Below are 17,313 nucleotides of genomic sequence, written 5' to 3'. Positions count from 1 at the left end.
GCGAGGCAAAGCGCTGCAAGTGTTCCGTTTGTTCAAGTGTGTGAAGGGGTGAGCAGCCTCTCCTTGTAGTTTCCCCAAAGAACATGCTTTCGAGGGCCTTTGATAAGACTGCTGTGTTGTTCTGTAGTGAGGTGATAGGCGCTGCCCGAAAACCAGACACTAATCTGTGCACAAGGGACTCCATCAAGAGTTTGGCCAGGATTTTTCTGATTTTGTCATCGCCTATAACTACTGTGTCTAGTAGAACGTGGCCCTAGACTGCGGATTGCATATGATAGCCCAATGGCTATCGCGTCCTTTATTTTTGGACCTCGGTATTCTGTGTATTTTGCCACAGTGCTTTTATCGCTTCTGGCATAGGCACACGTTCTCGACTTTCCCTAAGAAATATGTATGATTTAAGAAAGAGGGATACAGTATTGGGGTTTCCCGTTACACCTGGAGTGATGGGGGATATTACAGCGACTCCATTGGTGTTTTCCAATAAGTAAGATAGATTCAAAATAGCCATGGCAACCCTGCTACCTCTCTCTCCTCCTGCTGTATACCATAACATATACGGTGGATGAGGGGGGGAAACAAAGACATCGAAAACTAAAATGATGAGCACTTCCCAGTTTTAGTTAAAAAAAAAAAAGTAAACTCATCTCTTTCCAAAATAGTGTTTGGGGGTTTTTGCTTGAAACTATTGAAAACCAGATTGTGGGACATCCGGAAGTGACTATGGCTAAGTCACATGATCAGACACATTTGAGAATTGATTTGCCGCCTTTGAATTCTTCACTATAGCTTCATATATATTCTTCACCTGCTTATTTTTTCAGAGGAGGTTTTGTCTGTTTCTGAATGTGAGGAAGATTCACAGGTTTTGGGCACTACGGGAGATATGGATTATGATCAATGTTTGAGATCAAAAAATGTGGGGGAGCAGCCCACCGCATGGGCAGGCCTTCAGAAAGCTTTCTCCAGGGTGGTGGAAGTGTGTATGGACATATGGGAAGAAGTTAGGGGACAAACAAAGCACCTGAATGGCATTGGCAAACGTTTGGAGAGGCTTGGATCTTCAGGAACCGGTGAAGGTGGTCAAATGGAATTTGGTGCACAATGCAGAAACGCTTTGCATAATCAAACCTCTCTTAAGGTGCTATTAAAGAAGGGGAGAAAGAAGAAAAAGAAGAAAAATATGAGGTAGAGTGGTTCAAAATCCTCGAGGAAATGGATAAGATTGGTCTTGAGGGAAGAGCAATTGATTACTCCATGGGGTCAGTGGAGTAACTTTGCTGAAAATGTTGGGGGGGGACAGGATGGTGGAAGAAGGGTGGATGTGGCTCTGAGGGATCGTTATGCTGAAATTGTTCGTAACAATTTCAATGAATGGTAGATTTGACCGAATTCGGTCACAACAATTAGTTTGAAGCCGAAGATACTAAACATGAAGAGCAGGGGTTGTGTGGGTGTCCCCCGCTCCCCATGTTTGCTATTTTTGTCTTGAGGGGTTGCAGGGGTGTCCCCCGCTGCCTAAACATTGGAGGCGGGGGACCCCAACAAAAAAAATAGAAGAAAAAAGAAAAAGGGGCCCTGCGTCGTCAGATCCGATCCACATTAGAGGGATGGAACTGAAACCACAGACTACAGGAGAGGCGGCGGACGGAGAAAAAGTAAGTGGGGGGTTTGTGGGTGTACTGGTAGTTTGGGGGAACATGGGTTGGTTTTTTTGTAGTGAGATAAAAACGTATTCACAGCAAAAATGACTATTTTTGTATTGCAGAACCATATCTTGTAAGATTTCCAGATGTAGAGTATCGTAATGCTCATATGCATTTCTGTTTCAATGTATTGGAGATTAATTAAATCATTTGTATTCTAACTAATCTTCTGACAGAATTGGCTTATTTTCGATTTGTAAAGATCTGAAGGGGAAGGAGAATTTAAAACACATGCTGCTAGAATGTCCGGCACTTTTGACCCAACAGATAACACATTTTGGAAGATTTGTAAACCATTTAAGCTGTGTTAATGTGGAAGGTCCTTGCTTATCTATGCTGCGAGGAAGATCTATTGCATTGTTTTTAGCAATTGTTAGATTTTTAAAGGTATGTCAACTCAGCTGGTGTATTTTGTGAAGGCTTTAATTAAATGGGAACATTATTTAAATGAAATGATTTCAGAAAGGTTTTAGCATTTCTTTTTACAGGAAATTAGTTGTGTGTTTTTATTTATTGTGCAATTTACTATGACATTGTGCAGTGTAATTTGTGAATATTGTAGAGGTTTGTTTTCCTCAAACCAGGCACAGTAAACAAAACATGTATGCCCTTCAAGGTTTTTAGAAACACTTACCAGGCCATCAAACACACTATTCCCACCTCCTGCCTAAAACAATAACCCCTGTGTCTTAAAATGTAGCCCATCATCTGTGTTCATGCTGTGCGACACCAGGTGACATAATATTTCCTTAAAAGGCATGCTTAGTCATCTTCTGGTCTCATCCTCCTCTGTGAAGAGAGGTGTACGTCCACCTTCCCACATGACAAATTCCATAGCTGACTAGAGGCTCATTGTTCTGGCTGACTTGAGCCATTGAGCCAATATAATCCATTGGCCTCGGTTCAACGTCCTTGATCTTGTGCACCCAGGCATGGCAGAAAGTTCATTCTGTGGTTTTGGCAAACATGTGCAGTCTACTTCATAAAGATCAAGCATTGCCTGATGACAATATCAGGCAAAGGGACATCCTGATCAATGTTCGCAAGCAGTGAAAGTAAAAAAATAAACACTAGGGTGATGAAACTGTATGATGACATGATGGGGGTATATTTTTGCTGTGCAAAGAAAATCCCTCAATCCCACCTCTCTTTTTGTTGTCTGTTTTGCCCTTGATCAGTATTGTGGTTTACATTACTGATTGGGGTCTGCTTTCTTCCACACACACCACTGTTGTGCTTCTAGTGCAACTATCATAGCAACAGCCATTTTAGTTTTCTACCTTTTCATCATTCTAAGAATTTGAGATTTGTAGGAACTGGGCTATCAACGTTAGTTCACTGTTCCTATTACATTTCAAACTTTCTTGAGCTGATGCAGTTCTCGTTGTAGAATATGTGTTTCTATGCTCATTTCCTGAAGTACTAGAGACAGATATAGATCTTGCGTAGAACTATGGCAGATGGAACTGGAGGTTGCTGTGTTGGCAACCATTGTTCTCTTCTTACTGAACCACCTGCGACAGCGACAGCACAAGATGATACCTGCCTGTAAGAAAATGAGTCCCCTTGGCAAGGATTATTTGGCAAGACAGAAGAAGGACTCGCACCAGAGGACATGTTGTCAAAGAGTTGTATTTCCTTCCTAACAAACTATACTTAGGTGCTCGTAAATAGTCCAAATAAATTAATAGTTCTCTGTCCAATCCCTCTAATCTGGCCCTACCAGTTGGAAAATATGAAAGAAATAAAAAAGAAAAACTAGGAAGAGTGCCCTAATTTCAGAGATGTTCACCCCTATCTCTCTCTGGTCTTTCAGAAATCCCTCCTTGTTCCAGATACAATGGTTATCTGAAGAAAAAACAATTATACCTGGTTTAACAGCTCTTGAAAATCTGTCAAAGTTCCAAATGTATCTTGAGTTTACAAAATAAAGTCTGAAGTTCCTAAAAATACTAAATCTCTGAGCATTCTTAGGTGGAGGGCTAGTTCCCTCTCTTCTCTCTGCCCCCTTCTAATCTGAGCAACCCAGGTACTTTCTATTTCGTAAGGTCTGCTCCAGCGAAGTGGTGCCTGCTCAGGAGCAGTGGTGTTCTCCATGGCTTTCTGCTCTTCCAGACAGAAAACAAGCAGGTTATAGGTTTCAATCATTTCATCTTTAACTTGTTCCCTTTACCTCTTCCCCTCAATGACATCCTCACGTCGGAGTCTCCCTTCTGCCCAGTGTTCTTGCTCCTCCATTCAAAGGAGATTGCCCCTATATTCTCGCTCTGTAACCAAAATGTGGTGTGTATTTTATAATCAGCTGTCAAGTACATGGAGAGACCAGCATTGTCTTGAACCAAATCAAATTGGGACAGAGCAACCCAAGGGAACCAGATTGGCCCAATAACACAGGTGAAGAACAGATGTGAGTGGATCGCACAGGCTTTCTAGATGTGAATCAAGTGGGGGGAAACCAACAAAAGTGGTCCCAATATCTCACTTATCTCCCTGGAGTATTGATAAATCCTCTTGCCATATGCCTCTCTTGGTTCTTGGGGAGTTTCTGTGAGTCTTTTGGCTGATTGCATTATTTGAGTTTCTTGGACTCCTGTAACACTTATAGTTATTTGTTTCTTTCCCTCTCTAATCTTTATGCTCCTGTTATGGGTTCAGTGTAATCCTTCCCTCTTCCCTATTTTCCCTCTCTTCTCTCTGCCCCCTTCTAATCTGAGCAACCCGGGTACTTTCTATTTTGTAGGGTCTGCTCCAGCGAAGTGGTGTCTGCTCAGGAGCAGTGGTGTTCTCCATGGCTGTCTGCTCTTTCAAACAGAACACAAGCAGGTTATATGTTTCATTCATTTCAGCTTTAACTTGTTCCCTGGCTCTTGTGTTTCAGAGCAGTGGATTTGTTTCTCACACGGGTCCTAGTTTTCGCTGTATTTAACAAGACCACGCCCACCACAGTTGCTTTGCGGTCACACCTGCAAGCAAGGCCTGCTTTACTTGGCCTTATCCTCGCCGACTCTGCCTGGCTCTCTGCTGGGTTGGTGGCATCTCTCCTCCTCTCTTGCCGCTCCCCGTGCCTCAGAGGGCTCCACTGTGCAGCGCAGCTCTTCCCCTCAATGACGTCCTCATGTCGGAGTCTCCTCTCTGCCCAGTGGTCTTTCTCCTCCATTCAAAGGAGAATGCACCTATATTCTCGCTCTGTAACCAAAAAGTGGTGTGTATTATATAATCAGCTGTCAAGTACATGGAGAGACCAGCATTGTCTTGAACCAAACATCCAAAAGCACTTTCAATATTATTTTGAGTCCCACAGCTGAGTGTAACATCAGTTTCTCTGACTCCCATGTATGCAGATAAGATAAAGGGAGTTCTACTTTCCCAAAACCTTTCCCGAACCCTTATGCAGGGTTTTGCTGAGTGCGCTCACCTCCCTAACCTCAAAGGGGATGGCTGCCCCCAGGGAAGAATGGACGGAACCTCAGATTCATCACAATACTATATGAACATTTCTGCTGTCATTGGTGCTCTGGACCCTTTCTTTCACCAGCACAATTCTTTTCGTCATGTAGTGGAAACAATACATTGTTTTTAGAATCTCTTTTCTTCCCGATCTAGAGTGCATAACAGAGTAAATACTATGTTAGATCTGTGACATGGGATGGCAGGCAATACATTTCAGGAGCTCGGGTTAGTTTGGTAATAGTGTCATTTTATTTCCTATCGGATCTGGAGTATGGGTCAATTTTGAGGATTGTGATTCAGTATTTAGAGCAGGAAGGTAATCTTCCTCATATTAAGGAGGGCTTTATATGGGTAAGGAACAACACCTTGGGGGAACATAGCTGGTCTTTCCAATGAAATATAAATCTCCTCCTGTACCATGGCTAATATTCAATCAACTGCAGAGATTGATACCATATTCTAAAGTTTATAGCTTTGTATTAATTCAGAGAAAGAGGCATACCAGAACATAGAGACCAGCCAAGAAGCCAATATAATTGAAATGTACACAACAGAAATGTTTACTTTCAACTGATTGGTGCTGCATCCTGGATTAAATAGACCCAACTAGGATGGCCATATACCTTCACAGCAGAGTTTTAAGTCAGAAACACTTGGTTTGTCCCCTTCCAGCAAGGAGCCAAACCCAACTTCCTCTGGTGTATTTTCAACAGCACAAAGTCACGTGGCTGCAGAGAGAGGGACTGGCTGGTTACAATTGGTCCCTTGGGCAGAGCTGTCTTTACATGAATATGTACAAAACTGTCAGAAGAAATTAGGAACTTCGCATACCCCAATAAGTAAATATCATTTAAGTGTAGACTAACATCAACTGATTTTACAGATGGATATAAGGAAAGCCTCATGAGCTGCCCGTAGAAGAGTATTTTCGATACTGAATAATACATGGTTAATGGTGACAGGCCATGTTAACCCCATTTATTGACATATTCTACTTTACTTATTTTTAATGATGCCATTTTGCCTCTCAACTGCCCCTCCAGACTGTGGGTACTTTAGGCAATGTAAATTAGTTGTGAGGAGCGGAATTTACAAAGTACGACCCATGGTAGCTGTTAATAGTAATGGGTACAACAAACATGGTTAAAATGTCCCTGACCAATTTCTTAACCAAAGTTACAACATCTGCCCTCCAACAGGGTTACAGCTCCACCCGCCCAGGGAACGCATCCAGGATCACAAGGCGAGAATGGCACTGATTGAAACAGGGGAGTTGTAAAGAAATCGTTCTGAAGATCCACAAATGGTCAATATGGGAAAGGATGCACACCCTGGTTGGGTGGAGCATCCTTTCCCACATTATTTTGGAGGCCTGGGCAGCATTGTTCAGTGTCAAAGCGCTTGTTTTGGAAGCAAGACAATGCAGAGCAACATAGGTTTGAATCCTAGGTCTGTGCTTAGAAACCTCTTTGGTATTAAGCGTGTTATAAAAAAACTATTGTAATTATAATGATGCAATCCTTAAAATACTCTTGAGCCTTTTTGCAGAGCTCAGGGATGCATTCAATAACATAATCATCCCTTCCTTTCCTACATGAGCTTGGCCATGGTGCACTCTAACAAGATGACAGAGTCATATTTTGGGTTTGGTGCCACTGTTCGACGTTGTTCATTTCTCCACAAAGAATCTTTGTGTAATTGACAACCCCTCTATGACCAATTATCATTTTCTTTCACTTTAAGGAGCATTTTCTTGCATTCATGCCAATTGTTCTAGGGTTTTAAATGGGTAGGGCTCAAGACTGACCTTTACTGGAAGTATATATTCATTCTCTAACTCTATTTTACCAGCTAATGTTGCTTACTGATCTGTCTTCAAAATCATTGCTGAAACTAATATTGTCATTCACAGGCTGAGGACTAGCATATTTGATTATAGCTTGATTTGCAGGGAGCTTGATAGCATCTAGGAACACTCTAACATATTGCCCTTAGGTCATCGGTTGCAGTTATCATTAGCGATGTTACTGCTTGTGTCGTGATGTGAAGCAGACCCTATCATTCTCTGTTTCACTGGGAAAGTCTACAATCTTAATGTACTTGGGTTTGATCACTCTGAGTTGGGGCATGCTTTGCAGCAGGGTCATTAGATTTGAGCGGTTCATGATTAGACTGTTGTTTGCTTTTAGGACTCGCTCTAATAAGATCTTATGTGTGCTGCTTCCCAATTCCCGGGACTTTCTTGAAGGGCTCAGATACTGTCGTTCCCCAGATTGGTACACTTGCCACGTCTTTTTTGGCTTCTCTTTGGGCCTTGTTTGCAGATGTCTCTCCTGTCTTGATCGATCTACCAGGGCCTCAATTATAGCTTGTTGTGGCATCTTTATGATCGTCTTGACTGCCAAATTGGCTCTTCTTTCTTCTAGGTTTTCAAAGAGGTAGCTTTGTTCAGGAGTCCCTATTTCACATTCCTCATTGTCTGAGTTAACTATTGTGATGTTACAAGGCACATCACCTTCTGTAACAAAGGGGACCTCATAGGTGGACAGATGTAACAAATGGTATGTGGCTCTTTCCACGATCGGGATTCCGACTTCTGGTTTTGACAATGTCATCCCAATTTCTCTGGCATTTGTCTCTTGCCTCTTTGAAGACTTATTCGGAGAGTCCTTGCCCCTACCAGTGAGTGGAGTTTTGTTGTGGCTATGTTCCGATGTCATTCCCAAATTTCTAATGAAATATGTGGAGCCTCCCCCCGCCATGTATTTACATCTTGGCAGGTTTTGGACTTTTTTTTGTGTGGAGCCATGAATGAGTTTGCACCTTGCACCTGCACCCGCCATATTAAGCACCTGTGAGGCATCTGAAAAAAAATAGGGAAAATGTCCTGAGTTAGGTTTGTTGTTTTTTCTTGCTAGAGATTGCCCTTGCTTTGCCTTTCCCATTTCTGGGATCGTGTGGCTATTTCTGGTTTCCCTATTGGTCATCTGACGGCAAATGCTGGCATTCTTTGGCATGTCCAGTGATTGTGCATTAGCCCCTACCTCTTTGGTGTTACCCGAAGTATCATTCTCTTTCATGATAGTAGCCCCCATCTCCCATTGCAGACCCATTGTCATCCTGAAATACATCTGTGTTGGTTTGGACTGATAGGCTTATTTCCTTGTTTCCGCCATCTTGTGTTCTCTATAGTTTAACAGTATCCCTGAAACAAGCCAGGAAATATTTTTTGTATTCTCTTGCCTCCTATATTAGATCGATTAAAGTTTTGAAGATGACACTTTCAGGCTCTTTTTCTTTGGCTCTCTTCTTCGTTACTGCCTCAATGTGCGACTCATTCAATGAATATCAGCTTAGACTGCATCAATGCAATGAGCGTTGTCTGGTCTTTGTAATTTTCAGGGAGAGATTCATACAATTTGAGAAATGGTGACAATGCTATGGACACCATTGAGCTCAGTGCTGCTTGCAAGTTTGCACATTGGTCTTCCTGATTAGGATCATTGCAGGACTGTCTCCTCTTCAGATCCAGGGGTTCAGTCCCCGGATTCCATTTGCCTTTTTCCCAGTTTTCTTGTTGTTCAAACTCATCTTTTTCCAGGTCTTTGGTGTCAGAATTGTCTTAATCATCCATGCTTGAAAATCTGGAGTATCCTCTCCTTTTTCGGGTCCCCCGGTGCTTCTGAAGGTTAACCTTGTCCTGAATGGATGACCCCACTGCTACAGTGTTCGGAATGTTGTTTGTCTCAACTCTTCCGTCACTTACAAGTTTAACTATTTTTCCCGGGGACACAGATGATAAAGATCTGTCTGGGTCCTCTTCTATGATTGTCCTTTTCATCCCTCTTTTTGTTGAGGGGACATTTTCTTGATTATGATGTAAAACAGGTGCATTCCCTTTTCTGGTAGCCTGCTCTTGTATCCCAGAGGGAGGCACCTCTTCCTCTTGCAAACCGCAAGTGTTCCACTTGGTTTCTCTGGCAGTTGTTTTGCTTATATTACAATTGGGGGACGGGCTGTTTGACGGTGTGGTCAGAATCATAAGGAGTGTGTGTCAGTGGGTATCCCTATGGTATGGAAAATTTCCATGTTCTCTGTGTCTTGTTAGTGTACCATGCCTCCCTCCTCTGATGGTAATTGATCACTCTCTATGATTTCACTGGAAGGAGGGAACTGCCTTTCAATGCTATTCACGCTACTAGAATTTGAGCCCACCAGCAAATCGGTGTATGATATGTCCTGCCAAGGTTCCTCCTGGTTCCCCAGGTTGACAGATTTATCTTTTGCCTGTTTCAAATCTGGTTGACCCTCTGACAGAGTGACAGCTTCTTTTGCTCTAAAATGGCATCTGATGGTATTCACATCTGAGAGGGATTTACCCCTTTTTTGTTGTTGTTGCAGGCAGGTTGGTTTTCTTGGCAATAAATCACCCGGTTCTTAAGGGGGCTGCTGGGTCTGCAAGATCAGTGAATTGCTCTGAGTGGCTATCTCAGTTTGCTTTGATGTGCTCCGCGTGCAGGGAGGTACTGAGGGACAGGACACGGAATCCTCGGAATCCGCTTGGAGATTGGATCGGGTCTTGACGTTTTCCCCCATTCTATTTTCACCTCCCGGAATGGAGGGCTTTTACAAAGAATTAGAGTCTGCTTGCAAATTAGGTTGTGTCTTGATGTTTTCACATGTTGTATTTTCGGCCCCCGAAACAGGTGGCTTTTCCAAATAATTAGAGTTCAGTGGAAATCTGAGAGTGATGTCTCCACTGGGATGCGTGAAGAGATCCTAGGAAGTAACCCATTGGGTTTTCTCAGTATCACGCTGAGCAAGATGCGGGTCTGCTGAACTATAACCCTCCTCTTTTCTATTTTTCCATACTGCTGCTTCTAGCATTGACAGGGTTTCGGCCGCTTGTGCACTCTCCAAGTTGGCCGTTTCTACATTTGCAGGCTAGAGGAAGGGGAGAGACAGCATTGATGTTTCGTGCGGGAGGGGAAAAAAACAGTACCTTCAAATGCCATTGGGCTGGGAAGCATCGCCTCTAGTAAACCCGAATCTGTGGCTCCTCCGGCTCCAGCTATTTCATGTTGCTGTCCCTGTTGGAACGCCGTCCTCACTTGGCTCCATGTTCTCAAGGGCAAACTGGTGTCTGGTAGGTTGCGCTGCTCATTGGCACACACGGCACCTTCCGCAAACATGCTGCCAACACTCTGTGTCGGGAGTGGAGTGTTTGGTAGCTAAGCCCCGCCGCCAGGCAAGGCCAGTGAAGAGATACTTTAATACAGGCAGGGATGCAGGAAAACGCTGTGAGCCACATGAGACCTGCTATCTGCTGCTTACTGCTTGGCTACAACCAACACTCCAGTGATGTGTAATGAGGAACCCTGGTGAGATCAAGAATCTGTTCTGCTGCCAGAGCTGACCAAAGATGTGGTCTACTCCAAATGCATACTTTGAATCAGTATAAATGTTCATAGACTGTTGTTCAGCTAGCCTGCATGTCCGAGCGAGTGCCACCAGTTCCGAAATCTGTGTGGAAGTGGCCTGAGTCAACTTCCCTCTTTCCAATAACTCACCAGTTACTGATCCCATGTCGCCCATAATTCTGATCTTGGTAACACAAGCCATAGATGAAGTAAGCCGATGTAGCCAGAACAGATACCGATCCATTTGAGGGTGGCCTGCAGCATAGGTAGGGGCATTTGGGTTCTTCAGGGGAGTTGGCTTGTATCATTCATATCCGGGAACGGAGCAGAGTCGAGTGCAGAGGGACCTTGTGTGGTGTTCTTTGCTTGATTGCCCTAAAAGTAGGGAGCCTGAGGTCTATATGGACACTCATTCTTTCAATTCCCTGTTTGTTTACAGCAATTGCACACTAACAGGTTTGTCTGTTTTTCCTTTGGTCCTTGCTGTCCCTATTGTCTTTGCTGATTCTGCTGACCCAGGGAGGGACTCGCCTGCCCCACATGTCCTATCTGCCCCTGTGGTGGGCCTCCACTTCCCCTATTTCAGCTTTTACCTAACCCTGCAGCAGGATTTTGCACATTCTAAATGTGTCCTTGTAAATCCTGCATTCAGAGGGACATCAGTGTATTCTCAACATTTTTTTTCTGGTTATTGACATCTTACACAGTGATTCAAAACTATCACTAGATCAGCTTTTTCTGCCACCCAATGCACACATTATTTAATTATGCTTGAACTTTGAGTAGCAGACCAGAGACATAGGTGTTAGATATAGCTGCATGTGCAGTCTCATGTGACTTAGTGATACCAAAATCTTGGGCGAATACTACTTTAAGTCAGTCTAAGTAGTCTTCAGGTGATTCTCCCTTGTTTTGCTGACAATTTCTTATTTTCACCGACTCAGTCAATTGGGGTAAAATGATGAGGATAGCAGTGGCTATTCTTTCCCTAGCATGAATGAGGGGATCCCCTGTTCCTTGATATTGATCTGGTCAAGTGGCACGTTCTGTAAGTCACTGTCTAACTTCTGCCAGCATCATCACCCCCATCAGCTGGTTCATTTCTGCCCAAGCAGGAGTATTGAATGTTATTAGTGTGAACAGCTTCTGTTAACCATTGTGGGTCCTCCCTAATATTTGGGAATTTCTTAGCCAGGCTCCTCAAATCACCTGGTGTCCATGGAACATGTATGATAATGAGATGGGGCTGTTGTTGCACTCCCTCTTCCTCATTTCCTGACAGCATCTTTCTAAGGAGTACGTGGACGGCCCTAGAATCTCCCCGTATGTTGTGCCTCCCCTCATGACCAATGGAGCATAAGAGAGAGGTGAACCAGGCAACAGGGGTCCCCCTTGGGCACCCAGATTGATGGATCTGGGCAGTGCTGGTGCAAAGGATACAGCGTTTTGGGGTTTTACAGTGGCTAGGAGCTGAACAGCTCCTAGTACCTGCGCCCCCTGCCCCGGTTTCCACTGTTCTTCTTTCACTATGCAGCGCACAGTGGTAAACAAGTCTATCATATCTTTGGCTGTCTCATTATCCTGATTGTACTGCTACATGTTTGTCTTCCCCTCTATGATCTGGGGCACAGGTGCGTCAATTATTTTGACATCCTCTTGCCCCTTAAAAATGGTATCTGTCCTCACGGTTTGTCGATTACCTCTCTTAGCCCACTAATAATATAGTCATTTTGTCTATATGTTGCTTCCTCTAACCAAATCGCAAATGCTCCCCATTGAAGATGTTACCCTCCTGTTCCTGTAAAGAGTACCTAAGTGCTCCTAATTTGTCCAAATTAACTGTTCCTTCAATGGGGAACTAGGTGTGTTTGTCAAGTCAAGAGGGCGATAGGGCGATAAAGCTGCAAGCTTTTGTCTTCCACTTTTTAAGTGTTGTGCTTTATTATCCCACCAGGTCCCATTTTATTTCTCCCTCTCTTTTCCATTTTATTATTACCCTATCTGAAACTGACATATTTACAACATACATGCCTCCTATGAATGCCTGCATCTAAACATATTGTGAATGCATCCAGACCATTCCAAAATATCTGAAGCGTGCATGATTTATTTCTAGACCAGTCTAACTAAATTAGCATTCCAGTATTTTGCTAGATATATTTCAGGGTAGAAATAATACACAATTGCCCAAACCACCACATTAAAACAGGTAAAAACAAGAATTATGGTGCATTCGCTGCAATATGGGTTGAGGGACAGTTCCTGGTTGCAGAGTCAATCTGGAATTTCAAAAACAAACATACCTTTAGAATTTGATTTTGGTGAAGTAAACCGATATAACATTGTAGCTCATCATTAGTGTTCATGCAACACTACATGAAGATAAATTTTTCGGGTAAACTAAAAATGGCCTCTCAGTTCAGCTTCCGGTCTGGTCCTCCTCAGGCAATGGCTGTAGGGTCTTCACCTCTGTTACAACTTCTGTCACTGGTGAGAGGCTAGTTGTTGTGGCCTGCTTGGGCCAGAGTGATCCATTGGTCTCATTTCAACGTTTTTGCTCAAGTGCCATTAGGCAAGGCAGAAACTTTACAGTCAGTGATTTTTGCACACATGCTCAGCTCAGTTCAATAAGATCAAGCATTGGCTAACGCCAATAGTGGGAAAAGCAGCACTATGGCCAAAGCCTGCTAGGAGTGAAAGAAAAATAATAAACTTTAAGTTGATGAAACAAGAGGATGACATGATAGGGTGGCGTGCATTTGTGACCTGTAAAGAACAAATCTCAATTCCACCCCGCTTTTCAGTGTACCTTTTGCCCCTGTTTAGTGCTCTCTGTTTCCTTTATTGATTCAGGTCTATATTCTTCCACAATGAAAGGTACAGCAAAAAAAAAATATGTGTCAGGAAAATATAAATGGATGTTATATTTAAACATCAAGGTTTCAAATAGTATATTTAGGCAATATACAAATGGTTGGAGGCTGTCTTAAATCTGAAATAGGTGCTTTAGGTGAATCACTGCATAATGAAATAACAAATTTTGCAGAGTAAATGTCAATCAATAAATATATTTGTACTTGTTCAACCCAAAGTAGGTTTTACAATAAATGATACAATTTTTTTTAAAAAAACGATTAAAAGGTAAATTCATCAATAACTCAGTTTCCAGCAACCTAAAACAATCATGGGGTCTCCCACTCTTGAAAAAGCAATCACTAGACCCAGCCATACCCACCAATTACAGACCTATCACCTCAGTCCTATCACTATTAAAAATCCTGGACAGAGTCGCCTACCTCCTGGTTGGATTCCAGGAATAACTGGAATCCAACCAACTGCTAGGAATACGTCAACTGGCTTCAGACCTCAACATGGAACAGAAACTGCCCTTGTTGATCTCAAAAGTCAGATTGATGAAATCAAAGACAAAGGCAATGCCGCGTACCTATTCCTTTTAGACCTTTCGGCGGCCTTCAACCTGGTCGACCATAAAATCCTCTGTAGACACTTAGCCACCGCAGCTCACTTCTCCTCCTCAGCCGTCACATGGATACAGTCCTTTCTGGCAAACAGAACCATGCGGGTTTTCTCTACAACAGCTGCAGCAGACCCATCCCCATCTCATGCGGGGTCCCACAAGGCTCCTGTGTCTCCCCCACTTTGTATAACATATTTACAAAGCCACTATTTGACCAACTGGACCGTCTGGGTATCACCTACACGAATTATGTAGATGACACCCAGATACTCCTCACCATCACAGGCAACTACCATGCAGACAACACCCGGATTAACAAAATATTCTCCATCATTCAGGCATGGATGGCCTCTCATGGCCTTTGCCTGAATGATGAGAAGACGGAGCTCCTCCTTGTCGGCTCTCCCAGTATCCTATCTAAACTTAATCCCAATTACAACAACATCATTATCGATGGTCACACCATCCCTATTGCCAAAATGGTGAAAACTCTCTTTTTTACCTTGATGCCAACTCTAACCTCTCCAAACAAACCAACATGATCGCCTCAGCCTCCGCCTACACCGGCAAGCTTATTAGGGCCAGTAGACCCTTCCTATCATCTAACAGCTCCCTCACTCTTGCTGGAGCCCTCATACAGTCCAAACTGGACTATTGCAATAGCCTGTACCTAGGTGCTAACCAATCTATAATTAACAAATTACAGGTACTTCAAAACAACGCACTACGTGCAGCACTTAACATCCCTAGGCGAGAGCACATCTCCACTGCCAGGAAATCATGCAAATGGCTCTCCATACGACAAAAAATTGATTTGAAAACTATTTGCCTCACATTCAAGGCATTAAACCACCTAGACCCACCATATCTCACTAATAAATTTACCATGAAACCCAACACCAGAACCACTAGATCCTCCAACACTTTATGCTGGACAGTGCTTAGATTCTCCTTAAAAAGAGCCGGAGGGGCCAGCTTCACAGTACTTGCCTCCCAACTCTGGAACACCTTACCACTCAACATTAAAACTATTGAGTCCTTCCAGATCTTCAGGAAACATGTTATCGGTTGGCTCCTAAACAAGAGTAGCACAACAGATATGTGGGTACACCTCCTTCTGCTTAACTATGTCTGTGAACTCTGTAAACTGTTGTATTTTGAAACTGTAGTACCCCCCACTGCTTAACTATGTTTGTATACTCTGTAAATTGCTGTATATTGAATTTGCATATATCACACTATGTAACCGTCTTCTTTAAGCACCCTTCTACCTCTGGGTTTGGCGCGCTATACAAATAAATAAAACAAACAAACAAAAATCTTTAAAAGATTTTAACACAAAAAGACCTCTGACCAACATGCAGCAGCCCGACACGTTCCTACCGCTTATTTGTCCTAATTGTCATTGATTTCCAAATGCTGTGGGCTACTTCAAGCACAACCTCCTCATTGGTTGAACTATGGGCCCACTCCATTTCCTCGTACAAAGGCTTAATCCTGCATTTTTTAGTGCAGGTTTAAAGGCCGCATATAAAAGGCATAAGAACAACAAATGTTTGACTCACTTGGGAATCCGCATGCACAGTGGAGGTCTCTCGGGTTAGCTCCTTTCTAGCTCACCACCAGCTCAGCTAGGGCAAAGGAGCCAAAGCAAAATCTGGCATAAAAGGCCTTCATATGTGGATTTCAAAGTCTCTCTAAGTATTTGGCCCAGACCATACAGTTTTTGAGACACAAGTAATAAGAGATTCTCGAGATTTTTCTAACAATTTCACCACCATACTCGCGCTCATGTCTCGTTTTGCAATCAGTTTCTGGTGTTCCAAGAAGAGGGCTAGGCCCAGGGCTACTAATTCTGTCCCAATCTCTCTAAACCAGGTAAGGCTTTCAGACCCTGCATGAGCAGGAAGCTCTGTGAGATACGTTTTATTGGTAATGGCCCAAAATGTCACCCTCACGATTACGACGGCTGAAAATGCTGACTTTTATTTTTTTAGACCCCCCCTACACCACATACATATGTGGGTGGTATATGATATTATATTAATATGTTAGGGCCGCGGGGGGTCTCTCCCCGCAAAAATATGTGATGTAAGGGGGCTTTAAAAAAAATAAACAAAAAAAAGTCCGCATTTTCGGACGTCACAGAGTCCTTCAAAATCTTATAAAAACAGGAGAGAAATCAGGCTCAACTCTTAAAACCTATCGTAGGAAATTAATCTTAGAAGCGTTGACAGACAGTGCAATCCTTCTCAAAAGAAAGTTATTTATTTTAGTGTTAAACAAAATGAAACCACTAATAAAACCAATGACTAAATTACAAAAAAGACTTCTCAATAAACTAAATGTCAACAGAAATAACTTCTTAAGTATCTGTGGAGGTGAGTGGAGTCGAGCACAGAGCCATACTTTAATGAAGAAGCATACAAACAAAAGCAAACAAATACAATTGCCATACATAGCAGTGGACGAGGTTATGACAAATTAATAATACCATAATGGAACAAGAAATACTGATTACAAAAATATCCCCAGAAAACTTAGAATTACCTCTCCATTCAACTGAATCAGAACGTCTAGTATACAAATGGCCATGCACGTCAATGTGTAACATTCCAAAAAGATCTTTCAAGTCTTTTCGCCAATTCCTCAATCAATATGTGAAAGGCAAAGACAAAATCAAAATTAAACTACTGCAAAATATGGATACCTGTCCAGTGCGCAAGTACACAGGACTACAAGGACATTCACGTTACAATGCAGATGGTACCAAAAACAACTGCAAGCTGTCTGGATTCACACATGGTCAAGTATTACTTGGTAAGAAAACCTTCACAACAATAGGTATAATCTACCACACAGGAGACACAACCAATGCAGGTCACTATACTGCATATATTATAAAAAAAATGTGGATGGTTCGAATGTAATGAAATTACCATTACTCTAAAGCAGAGATTACCTGCAAATCTTACAAATGTTTATTTAATCTTCTTAAAACCAAAATGTATTAACTAAACTGTACTTAAACCTTAACTTAACTTCTATTAAAAAACTATAAACTGTTAGAATATGCCAACAGGTATCTAACTGCCCCAAGATTCTACAACAACTAAACAGATACATGAATACTATTAAATTATATTAAAAAAATTGATAGTTAGAATACGCCAACTGGTATCTAACTGCCCCAAGATTCTACAACAACTAAACAGATAAATGAATACCACTAAATTATATCAAACAACAAACAGTTAGA

The 17,313-nt window shown here is 42.5% G+C and overlaps 1 protein-coding gene across 1 annotated transcript in view; it reads left to right on the top strand.

Moving 5' to 3' along the window:
• The window catches only part of IDO2 (indoleamine 2,3-dioxygenase 2), a 593,071-nt gene that overhangs the window by 469,972 nt on the left and 105,786 nt on the right, over positions 1 to 17,313 (top strand). The gene's annotated exons all lie outside the window — the stretch shown is intronic.

This window comes from Ambystoma mexicanum, chromosome 10 (genome assembly GCF_040938575.1).
Source record: "Ambystoma mexicanum isolate Mex_15411 chromosome 10, UKY_AmexF1_1, whole genome shotgun sequence".
Lineage (NCBI taxonomy): Eukaryota > Metazoa > Chordata > Amphibia > Caudata > Ambystomatidae > Ambystoma > Ambystoma mexicanum.
This window is presented reverse-complemented; position numbering and strand designations above follow the sequence as displayed.